The following is a 12,419-nucleotide window of genomic DNA, read 5'->3' as shown; positions in this document are numbered from 1 at the left end:
ATCGATGGTCTTTCGAGAAACAAACAGCAACTACCAACATTATGAATATGATAAAGGGAAACTGTTATACTTTTTATGTCTATTCGTAAATATTTACCAAAAATATAGGTATAGAGAGATTGAAGTTGTGTAAGTGGACATTCAGGCTACTTATACCCCCATGAAATATTCCTAAGCAAATAAAATAAAAAAACTCCCCTCCCTTCTGAGTACCTTAAGCACAAAAATGTATCTCTAAGGTGTTGGTAGAGGATTAAACTAGCTACAATTTTTCTTTTTAAATGTTGAATTCTATCAAACAAAAAAGAAGATTGAAATTGTTTTTGACACACTTTTTGAGTTCTTGCCTTAACATTTGGAAAATAACCCGATACCTTCTGACGCCCTTAATAGCAAAATTATATTCCCTACAATTTCGGTCTCTTGGCACTTAACATTTCCCTGAATTTTGCCATATTGCTCAGTTAGTTAATTGAGACTAACTTAATTAACGGACTCAGTTAGACAATCGGACACTTTGCGCTGATTAAACATTCCTGCAAATATTTCTATGTCTCCTATATTTTATATTTTGAGGCTCGTAAGCACAAAATGTCTCTCTAAGGTTTTGGTAGAAATTGTTTTTCATGGACTCACTGTCCCCTATACTTGATACTTCCTTACAAACATAATAAAAATAAGTACGAGAAACTTAATTAGAACAAAAATAAATCGTATTCTTTGCCGTTAAAACAAAGTAACTGAATTACTTTAAAGTAGTTCAACTACTGAAAAAACTGTAACATTATAATTACCAATTGCAACTACTTTCTTTGAGTAATTGAAAAATCAGTTACAATATTATTGTTTTTGAAAAGTAATTCAATTATAGTAGTTTTTCAATTAAGGTAATCCAACTACCGACAGCTCTGGTCATAGGTAAAGTATAATTCATACTTCCTATTGTAAAGCAGTTATCGTTTACCGTATCTGCTGCTTCTTTCATCACTTGTTATGTATCATAATACTTTCTCCCATTTTATAACTTGGCTCTGTTCTAGCAACTTTTACATTTTTTACTTATACTATACAAATACTGTTTTATTATTGTTTTTTTTTATAGTCTCTCTTTAGACGACAATATTTAACACTAAATAACATTCTTAGCAAGAGACATGATTTGAATAAGTAGCTCGGTACTTTAAATTGATTAAATTGCCTCCTATTCGCCCTCATATATTTACTCTAATGTCACTACAATAAATTATCACATCAATCAAACATTTAATTATACCGGCAGCTGTGCATCTTGCTGTATCACCAATCATGGTGCTCTATAGCTCTATGACGTGCCAGTATTAATTCTACATAATAACTGTAAACAATAAATCATGTTTGATTTTAAATCTCTCGCATTGATGCTGAAACATATAAGCCTTATTTTGAGTTGTTCTTTTACATTCACAGTCACAATACCCAAAATGTGCAACTCCGATTCGTTTCAAAGCATTTTTTGTTTGGGTTTTGAGTTCATAGAAGTAATTCTGCTTAAATTAACATCTTATAGAGAAGTTCAAGAGAAGTCATTTGAAACATATAGGTACTAGGTGGAGTGAAAAGGATAATCTCCTTGACCTCCAAAATGCGCTGCATTCGCAAAAATAGTTATGGTGCTCTATAGTGTATTCATATTAAGCAGTTATCTCAATTTTCAGTGCTATACGTCCCTTAGTTTTGTTTTGAGAGCTAATTTCTTTTTACGTGTTTGCCATCATGTGTAGTATCGAAAAACGATTTTTGTTCTGTCATAGAAAAATATTTTTTTAGAGGTAAAACGGCGAAGGAAACAACAGAAAAGTTTAATAAATATTATGGGGCTAAGGCTCCTTCAGATTACACCGTGAAGATTTCGTGTCCAAAACTTTACTCCGATGCGGTTTCACAAGATCAACAATGTCAAAAAATACATGGGATGGCGTTGGCCGACCGTAAAGTGAAGGTGCATCAGCTATAGCCGATACCACAAGGATTAGTACCTACTGAGCATATACACACCACATTTTCGGCGAAATTCTACATATGAAGAAATTATCCTACCACTGGGTGCCGCAGGATCAAAAACTCGAAAGCGAACGCACTTCAAAAGAGTGTTTGGTCATGCTGATACGAAATCCTGCTGTTGAAAATGTAGACGACAAAGACCTCTCGGAACCTCCCATCATAAAAGAGTAAATTATAAGAGCGATCAATACATCCAAAGATAGAAAGGCGATTGGCCCAGACCGCATACCTGTAGAGTTGCTCAAACTATTGGACCCCAAAGGCATCACAATTCTTCAGACGATATTTAATCGAATCTATAACACAGGCGAATATCCCGCCAAATAGTTAACATCGAATTTTGTCCCCTTGCGGAAAAATAACAATGCAACAAAATGTGAGGACCACAGACTAATCAGCCTCATGAGTCACACACTGAAGATATTCCTCAAGATTATCCACTACAGAAAATCAATAAAGTGCGAAAGAAACATCGGATCCACACAATTTGGATTCAGACGAGGTTTAGGCACGAGAGAAGCACTAGTTGCGACTCAAGTACTGATTCAGAACTGCAACGATCAGAGAAAGGACATAATGCTGGGTTTTATCTATTTTGAAAAGGCATTTGACAGGACCCAACATTATAATCTGATCCAAATCCTAAATAGATTTGACATAGACCAAAAAGACATCCGCTGCATTCAAAGCCTATACTGGAACCAAATGGCTGAAGTCAGAGTTGGTAACGATCTCACAGAAGCAAGATCAATTTGTAGAGGGGTCAGACAAGGGTGTGTTCTCTCCCGACTTCAATTTATATTCTGAAGCCATCTGTCAGGAAGCCCTAGAAGAACGCAACGTGGGCGTTAAGGTGAATGGTGTATGGGTCAACAATATTCATGCGGACGATACAGTTCTAATTGCAGATAGTATGGAAGATTTGCGGGATATGCTTGGGACTGTCGGGGAATGCAGTAAAAACATGGGCCTCGTTATCAACACCAAGAAGACTAAATTAGGAAATTTCAAAACTCAAGCCTAACATATGAGAATCAACCAAAAGAGCGAGTAAATAAATGTAAATCTAGGAACGTGGCTGTGTGAAAACTGGGAATCAGACACAGAAATCAGATGCCGGATTGAAAATGCCCGCAGTGCGTTCATGAAATTCAAAAAAGTGCTCACCAATACTGATTTAGATCTTGTTGAGAATTAGATTTGTCGAATGCTATGTCTGGACAGTGTTGCTTTATGGCATGGAGGGGTGGACACTGAAGGTGAGCACTATGAACAAGCTGGAAGCATTCGAGATGTGGGTCTATAGGCGTGTACTGAGGATTCCATGGACTGCAAGAAGAACCAACGATGAGGTCTGTTAGACACCATTAAACAACATACTTCTGGGCCACGTAATACGCAACGAGAGGTACCAATTCCTGCAATTGATAATTGAGGGGAAGATTGAGGGAAAGAGAGGAATCGGCAGAAAAAAGATGTTATGGCTCCGCAGCGTTAGGCAGTGGACAGGACTGAGGACAATGCAAGAACTAATGCATACCATACGTAATAGGGAAGAGTGGACAAATGTGATCGCAAACATCCATTAATGGACACGCAGCAGAAGAAGAAGAAGATACGAAATCGGGTGGACTTTTAGCGTCAATTGGTAACTGTTGTTGGTAATGAAACGTATCCACTATTACACGCCATACTCCGCCAGAGGACAGAATAATGAGTGCCTGGCAATGAACTGAAGCGACCGAGGGAGACTCAAACGGGCCGGAACGGATATAACGTCGATTTTCTGGAATTGTCATAACGTCCTCTTTGTGAACTCGATCTCGAAAAAGGAAAAATCATCAAAAGCGAGTATTGCTGCATATTATTAGAGCGATAAAAGGACGAAAGTTTTGTTTTGTAAGACAAGGAGTCGGCACGCAAGAGCCTCGATTTAGGTCATCAATTGCTTTTCGATCCACTTAATTCTAAAAAGGTATCTAAAAAGTGATTTTTAAAACTTTTCCTCGTATCTTAAAAACAATAAAGAGTTATGAAAATTCTGCTGGCACCATGTTAATTTCCCGATAAACTAACTCACTCACGAAAACCGTAACCCTTATCTTTAAATGTAAGCGAGATACCCTACAAAACTATCGAAAATGGGAAATCTTGTGCAGTGGGTAGTTTGTGATCAAATCACAAACTACGAACAGTTTAAACCCGGTCGCACACATTAAAGGGCATTCTAGGCTAAGTTTTCATTTGACTGTGAGGTTTTGCACATGACCTATCACAGTCAATCCAAAACTTAGTATAGGAGGGACTTGGGTGCCCTTAAATAGGTCGGTGCAACCAATCATTAAGCAAATACTGCACATTTAGTCTTGAATAATAATAATAATTTTAAAACCATCATTTTCAACCATCACTTTCTATTTTGATGTAAATCGAACTTGAAAGCTTGACTTTTTTGTGTCAAAATGTGTGATTGTGTACTGATTTATCAAAGTGACAATGACAGAAGTTTCTCACGTAGATGTGGCAAAAATTCGAGAAAATTTGGAACAAAATTACAAGTCAGACAAGGACTTATTTAGCAGGAAGAAAGAATCCGTAAAATTACCAAAAATTTCTCTGAGTAGAAGCAATTCCAGTATTGAAAAACTGTAAGTCACTTATTTTTTTCGATTATTTTTGTTAATTGCTGTTGTTTTATACCGTATAATAATCCTTTTGCTTTATAAATATTTGTCTTGGAACCATCAATACGTCTGTAGTGAAAATCCATACAAAACAGCAAAATTAAATACTACTTTTTATTAATTTTGCGACATATGTTCGTCCATAACCGAATCAGATTTATTGGGATCGAAACCGTCAATAAACAGATTAGTCATTGGACGTGATTGCAAAAATTCGCTAAATTAAAAAAACTCGGCTAAGGTATTCTGTAGATTTCGCTACCAAATATGGTTAAACTGTTATGAAACGCGCGTAATAGCCTCATTGTCGGTCGAGGTTTTTCCTTCGATTATTATTACCCTATAGCAGTACGAAACATATGTTGCGTATTTTCATTTGTCTGTTATACTATGTTGATGTTTGTGGTTTAATTGGTTTTTATGTTCTTCGGGGTCAGCACAAAATTTGTTTACCTATAGTTTGGTACCAGACAACTTTATAATATTGTGTTTAAATTTATTCGTAACGGATAAATGGATAATAATATCATTATCAGGAATAGAGATTTTTATGTAAACTTAAAACTGCAGTTTCCAAATTTAATTATAAACTATGAGCTGGTGATAAGTGGCGTTCTGCCATTTTACAGTGCATGCCTTATGGCTTGATAATTAACCATAAAAGATAGAAGTGTGTTCCTAGCCGCACCACGCGTAGACTTCATAAGGAAAAGTGCTTTTCTTTTTGTGGAGAAATTTCTTGTTTTTCCGTGATATTATACTGCCTGGCGTTGTAATACAGTGCGTTTTTTTTTAACGCGCAACATAGGATTTTACGTGTTAAATTTTTAAGCCCATGTTAGACCATGTTATTTTGGAACTACAAGTATAAAACTTGACGGGTGGCTGTTTCGTACCCTGAAGCTTAAGTAAGTTTACCAACTCGGCCTAAAAAGTGTTAAAAAGCTTGCAAAAAATCATCTTTTTTCGAAAAGGTTTTATCGTTTCATACTCCCTGTATGCATTGTTGTTCTTTGTTGTTTTTGATACTGGCACGGCAGGTAGCAGGTAAAATTTGGCGTAGAAAGTAAAACAGGGTGATCATTAACTTTATATCAAGAAAGTTAAAAACAAAAGAAGTATTTTTATAAGTGAATTGTTCAAAGTGACCTCCGTTTGAAGCCAAACAGTATTCCAAACAATCATAAAATGCCCTTTTGACGTTCAAAAGATGTCGGGTCGTGATGCAGTCAAAATATGCCACTTTACCTGCTACATACAGGGGACATACAACAATACAACAATACAACAATACATACAGGGAGTATGGAACGATAAAATCTTTTCGAAAAAAAATGATTTTTTTCCAGTTTTTAATCACTTTTTAGACCAAATTGGTAGACTTACTTAAGCTTCAGGGTACTAAAGACACACCCGTCAAGTTATAGACTTGCAGTTCCAAAATAAAATGGTCTAACATGGGCTTAAAAATTTAACACGTAAAATCCTATGTTGCGCGTTAAAAAAAACGCACTGTATATGAAAGTTAAGTAGTTATTAATTATGTAAGGAGATTAACAAACTTTTAATCCACGAGAACAAATTTACACTCAAAACGCAGCCGAGAGTTACATTTTTGCGAGAAGATTAAAGGTCGTTTTAGGAGTGGAAAAGCAGGCAAAAATTTTGAAAAATGTCAAATTTGACAAATTCATTTTTACAAAAATAATATTAAACTGAAAGCCTTGAAATCGTTTCTATAATAAGCGTTTGTTTATTTGTCAACAAGTGACCAAGAGTTTACAAATTGGCATCATCAAAAAATGAGTGAGAATATCTTTATTCCTGCTGAAATCCAGCAAGAAGCAATTTTATGTCTACTATCAGCGAAAAGTAAAAGTGTATACAAGAAGGAATTGATGGAACTCAACAATTGGAGAAAAAAATTTTATAGGGTATAGCAGAAGGAGCCCCAGCAATAATACTGGCTTTACACCAGCATAATTGACCTATAATAAAAGGACCATAGTCTGGTATAGCAAGAGTCTGCAGAGCACCGTAGCGAAGATTCTGTCTTGAATCCAAAGACAGGCATATTTGTATCCCAGGGGCGTTCAAAACAACGCCTACATCCGCGTTAGAGTGCCTTCTTAACTTACCTTCCATTCAATTTTTGCTAAAAAGAGAATCAAGGATGGCCTTCTACCGGCTCTTCCATATATTACCCGTGTCCTGGTCAGTTTATGAAGCCACGGGGGCCAAATACGAAAATTCTAAACCGCGAGTCCCTTGCTATATGCCCTCTGATGTTCTGCCGGGTACGGTTGCCATCAATTTCTGCTACAGGATACTCATGTCATCGAGAATGCACTTTGCAGAACGTATAGACGACCTACTCCGAGCAGATATCTGCTAGTTTACAGACGGCTCAAAGTTCTTAAAAAGGACTTCTGCGCCAAGGCGGGGGCCTGCTGACAGAAGGACTGGAGCAAACACCGACGATCCTGCAGGCTGAACTCTACGCTATCGAGATCTGCTCCAGGAAGATGATTAAAAATCTCCCTAGAAGGAAATTGATAAAAAAAAGGCTAAAGTAGGCTGCTGTTGGGGCTTTCTCCTCAAGGCGCTTTGTGTCAAAGGCGGTCCTGGGTTATCATGAAGTTCTTAACACTCTTGGAGAATCCAATAGCGATACCCTGATGTGAAATCCGGGTTCCTACGCCTTCACAAGGAATGCTAAAGCCGACAAACTCGCTTAGCTGTGTTTGGAGGCGGCTTTCATCGACCCAGCTTTGGCACTCGGCCTGGCGCATCGTGAAGCAGGAACACTCCGACATATGGCTGAGAACTGCATGGTTGGTTCAAAAAACAGGACCAATAATCTCCTGCAACGCAGCAGACCACACCTGAGCTGAGTGGTCTCTGTCAGCTTTGGGTTCAGATACTCCTGATAGGCCTGGCCGAATGCCGCTGGTATATGGAAGGCGACTAGTCCGTCGCGCACCAACTGTGTCGCTGTCAGGCTCTGGTCAACTTCAGGTTCTCCATATTTGAACGGGCTGATGTACGCCCGGAAGACTTGGACAACTTCTCATACAGGGCAGTTATTCGGTCCTTCAGCGAGTCGAGAATTCTGGATGACTTATAAAATATGAGTGAGCCACAATAGACTTACGGTCGCGGTGGAAGGCAGAAGAATATGCCCACTAACTTTACATTACAAGGACAGAAGAGTGCGCTGGCAACAATAAGAGAAACCTGCAAGGTGGAAGATGTAATCAGATGGGGATGAAAGCGTAGAAGAAGATACTAGCGGGACCAAGTAGAAAGAATGGACCCCGAAAAATCAGTTTTGGTATACTGTAAATATTAAGTAGAATGTACAGATTACAGTTTGGTAGAGTTGGTCTATTGCCTTATTGTCACGACCCAACGAATCTATTGTGACTCTCTGCAATTTAAGTTTTTCTAGTTTTGTCTTTTTAATCAGACTCCATAGCCTTGACAGTGGTCTCTTAGTTTAGCTCATTGCTTCTGGAGTTGTTGAGCTAACTACTCGAAAATGCATTCTGGACATGCCTTCACAATCGCCCAACACCTGAGTTGCAGTTTCCTCGTTTTCTAGACAGAACTTGCATTTGCTGTTTTCTTCCACCCCCATTAAGCTAAGATGCCTATTTAATCGACAGTTGCCTGTCAGCAGATCTACCATTATCCAGATGGTCATCGCATCGTGATCTAGCAGGTCAGCCCACAGTTTGGCTGACGGGCCTTTCAGAAAGTCTTTGACCGGTTGTGTTTTTCAATGTTTATCCATCATTTTTGGGACTTTTTATCTAGCCATTTCTTAATGGCTGGTTTGGCAGTCGGCTTTGCTACCCCTCAGAAGGGTTCTGGTTTTATCATTTGCCTAGATGAGCCTTCATGGGCTGCTTTATTTCATTACTTTGATAGCCTTCATGCCCGGGTTATGTAGACTCCTTAGTTCGTTCAGTGCTTTTTGGCAGTCCAGCACTAACTTTGAGTTATTTTGCTGGATTCTACAGTTTCGATGTCGCAGTATATCGCAAGTGTCTCTGCTCTTTATTTTATTTGCGCAGTGTTTTATTGCAGTTATTTTCGATTGGAACACTATCGCCAGGTTGTCCATAGGAATCAAGATTTTGTTATTGTCCTGGGTTCGTACTCCTTCCTGAACCAATATTTGCCTTTACTGAAGGACCTTTTTTCTAATCATCTCTAGTTGGAATGTTGGTCGAGTACTGTTTGGCAAAGTTATACTTAGATATGCTGTTATCCGTAGGCCGTGGGCAGTCCTAGAATATTGTCACTTTATTTCCCGTTATCACTGGTCAGGAGGTCAGGTTTGGTGCCATGTCCATCTATTATGGTTTTTTGGCCTTGCAATAATCTCTATGTCACAGACCGTGCTTCGCTCTGTACGAATATTTGTAAATTGAGTAATACACCCTTAGCACTGTAGTGGGCGTTACGCGCATAGCTCTACACCATTTCTAACTGTAATTCAGTAAGAGTCAAGTGTAATACAGAATAGCCATTTGAAATTCAGAAAGAGTCAAGTGTAATTTAGAATAATTAATTGAAATTCAGGAAGAGTCAGTTCAAGTGTAATTTAGATTAGTTCATTGTAAATTGTTTCATATAAGGGGGAAGCCCCTCAATTCTAAGCTTAAGTAAATTTATACTATGACTTATAACATATTATAAGTCATAGAGTTCTATACGTACTTTCTAAATGGAATTTAAAGACAATTGTGCCATTTGCCGGGTTTCAATGGTCCGGAATTCAATAGTTGAAATGTTTTCCTGTCGACACTGACTTGACCAAAACTGTCACTATAAATCATTTAGTCTAATGTCCGCTATGTCGTGCTGTATTAACAGGGAGTGAAATTCTTGTGAAGAAGTACAAACAACACAGCAATCAAGACAGAAGACGAACCGTAGAACGATACTTTGGGGATTGGATATAAAACCGGATCTCATTGGGTAAGAATGGGCAGAGGAGAAGCATTTAAAAACGGCTGGGTAAAACTCAAACTTTTACAGGATGAGGAAAGTTGGCTTATCATATCATGGGTTGAAGACTTGGGAAAAAACTTCAAGGAAAAGTACGCGGAAATTCAAGGAAAGAAGTGTCCATATCCACTATAGCCAATTATTTTCCAAGGCAAGTCATTTACAGTGAAACAAGTTCATCACAAGCCGTTAACAACGAACTATGCTGAAAATAAAAAAAAAAGAGCAGAATACGTTCGGCAACTAAACAGATTTATTCAAGAAGGCAAACAAATTGTTTGGATTGATGAGACTTTAACTTATTTTGTCGTCGAACTAGAGCCAGAAGTTAAACTGGTTTCAGAGCATATCAAAAATTACCAGCGTCCAGGGGACCCAATGTTCACTTAATTGGTGCTATATCGACTGCTGGTGTAGCAATGATGCAGAAAAGAAGGGGTTCGTTTACCAGGGAGTTGGCAAATGAATGGATGCGGTCTCTGTTTTAAAGATGGGAAGATATGGGAAACCATCTGCAGGATCTTGCGGTAGTATGTGATAATGCACCCTGTCACTCTACTTTAGAGGGTGTGTTTCACGGAACAGATGCTGATCTGTTACCACTTGATGGTTTCTGAATTACAGTTGCCTATTCTGAATTACACTTGATGGTTTCTGAACTGCAGTTCCTTATTCTCACTTGACCTTTTCTGAACTACATTTGGAAATGGTGTGAACGTATAGAATTAAATATTTTTTTGTGCTCATATTGTAAATTGATACAAATATGTATTCTATCATGAGCGGAAATACCGAATGGTAGATGCCATAGTAGTAGTAGAAGCTACCGAATGGTAGTACCTATGCCATAGTAGTAGTGGAAGCTATAAAAAAGACATGCAGTGTAAAATGGGGGAACGTCTCCTGTCACTAGCTCCTGGTCTATTAGACGCTCTTGTCGACGGGAAAATTTAACTTTACCGGGGATTAACGAAACAAATGAGATAATGAACTTTATTCTATCGTTGACACACCCTGTACTATTTATTTACATTTTAGAACCACCAAACCCACAGTGATGTATGGGAAAAATAAATACACAAACTTCCTCCCATCGTACCACTTTTGTTATCTTTTTACAAATACTTATCATCCAAACTATGGAAGTTATGCGCAATGAAATTCAAAATATTTTTGTCGATTACCTATTTATACTTTTATTAATACCTTAGTCAACTTTCGCCAAAGTACCTCGATATGAGTATGACATCATCCGTTTACAGTTTTCACTTGTGCAATAAAATGTACTTTTGGTTTTAATACCGTGGTTTCACCCAAAACTATAAAATTTGGAAAGTGTATGAGATAACATATGATTTTCTTATCAAAACTGTTCGGTTTGTACTGTCTCCATCTTATTAAAATATAATTTAGTTCTCATAACGCAATGTTGTTTAAGTTGGTTTTTTAAACGCGTCATTTTAGCGCCGTTGCCACTTTTTGTTTAAAATCTGAGACACACTAGTGAATCCTTCCACATATAATATACAGAGTGACCCATAGGCCATACCAGTAATGTTAAATAATTTGCGAAATTTAATCTTCTAGATATTTGAGTATGGGTTTGAGGTTTTCCAAATTAAATTATCTTTCTCCGTTTTCCGGAAAATTGGGAAAACGTCAGAGGCTGCATTTTAAACACTCTTTAACAAAGCCAAAGAGAGTTTTGAAACTAAGACATTATTAAGACACTTTTTTACGTAGAACACGATGACGTATCTTGAAGGTGGCCATAAGAATTTACAAAGTTATCATGTTCAATGTGTTGTGATCAAGTTCAGGATGTTCAAAGTAACTTTACCGCATTAGTGTGGAAAAGTTACTTACTACTACCGAACCCATGCGGTAAGCGTATGTTCCCGCCCTTTAATTGCTTGCTTTGCGTTGATTGGGCAATTGCAGTATCGTGCGAGAAAGTACCTACCACTTTCCGCACTAGTTGGGTAAATAACTATTAACTTTGCTTTTAAGTTTGGTAATTTAAAATATGCTAGATATTGGCGTTTCAAGATAAGAGATGGTAGTACTCCCTCTGGTGATCAATTTTGAAAACGGTTATATTGGGCATTCCAACTGTCATCTCCGTTTGTTTACGTTGATTTTGGTTAGGATTGTTAGGAATTTAGCACGGTTTCATAAATAATAAATTAACCTAACCTATTAGGCACTCCAATAAAATGTCAAAAACAGCTGATTGAAACTTTTGGAAGGGCAAACACGGTCATTATGAATACATAGAGTTTTAGCTTAAATTTAGCGATTTTTTAAAGACTTTCAGTTGATATTTCATAAAATGCCTGCCAAATTCATAAGAATGTGTGTTTTAAGGGCCGTGTTTGCCCTTCCAAAAGTTTCAATCAGCTGTATTTGACATTTTATTGGAGTCCATACCACCGCGCAGAGCTTTTTTGTCAAATTACGTCATTGTGACGTCAAAAAAGCTCTGCACGCTCCATGGAGCTTGAAAACGATTGGTGTCACAGGGTGTTCCGTAAAGAATGCGCCAAGGATGCCGCCAAACATGGTAGTTCCTAGATTTGGGAACGCCATCTGTACTTTCTAACTCATAAGAGTTGAGTACAGATGTCACCAGATGTTGCACAACAACAATGCAACAACTATCAATAAGAATAATTG

The sequence above is a fragment of the Ips typographus genome, linkage group LG1 (assembly GCF_016097725.1).
Source record: "Ips typographus isolate SLU linkage group LG1, UJ_Ityp_2.0, whole genome shotgun sequence".
In the NCBI taxonomy this organism is placed as follows: domain Eukaryota; kingdom Metazoa; phylum Arthropoda; class Insecta; order Coleoptera; family Curculionidae; genus Ips; species Ips typographus.
Note: the sequence above shows the minus strand (reverse complement) of the source record.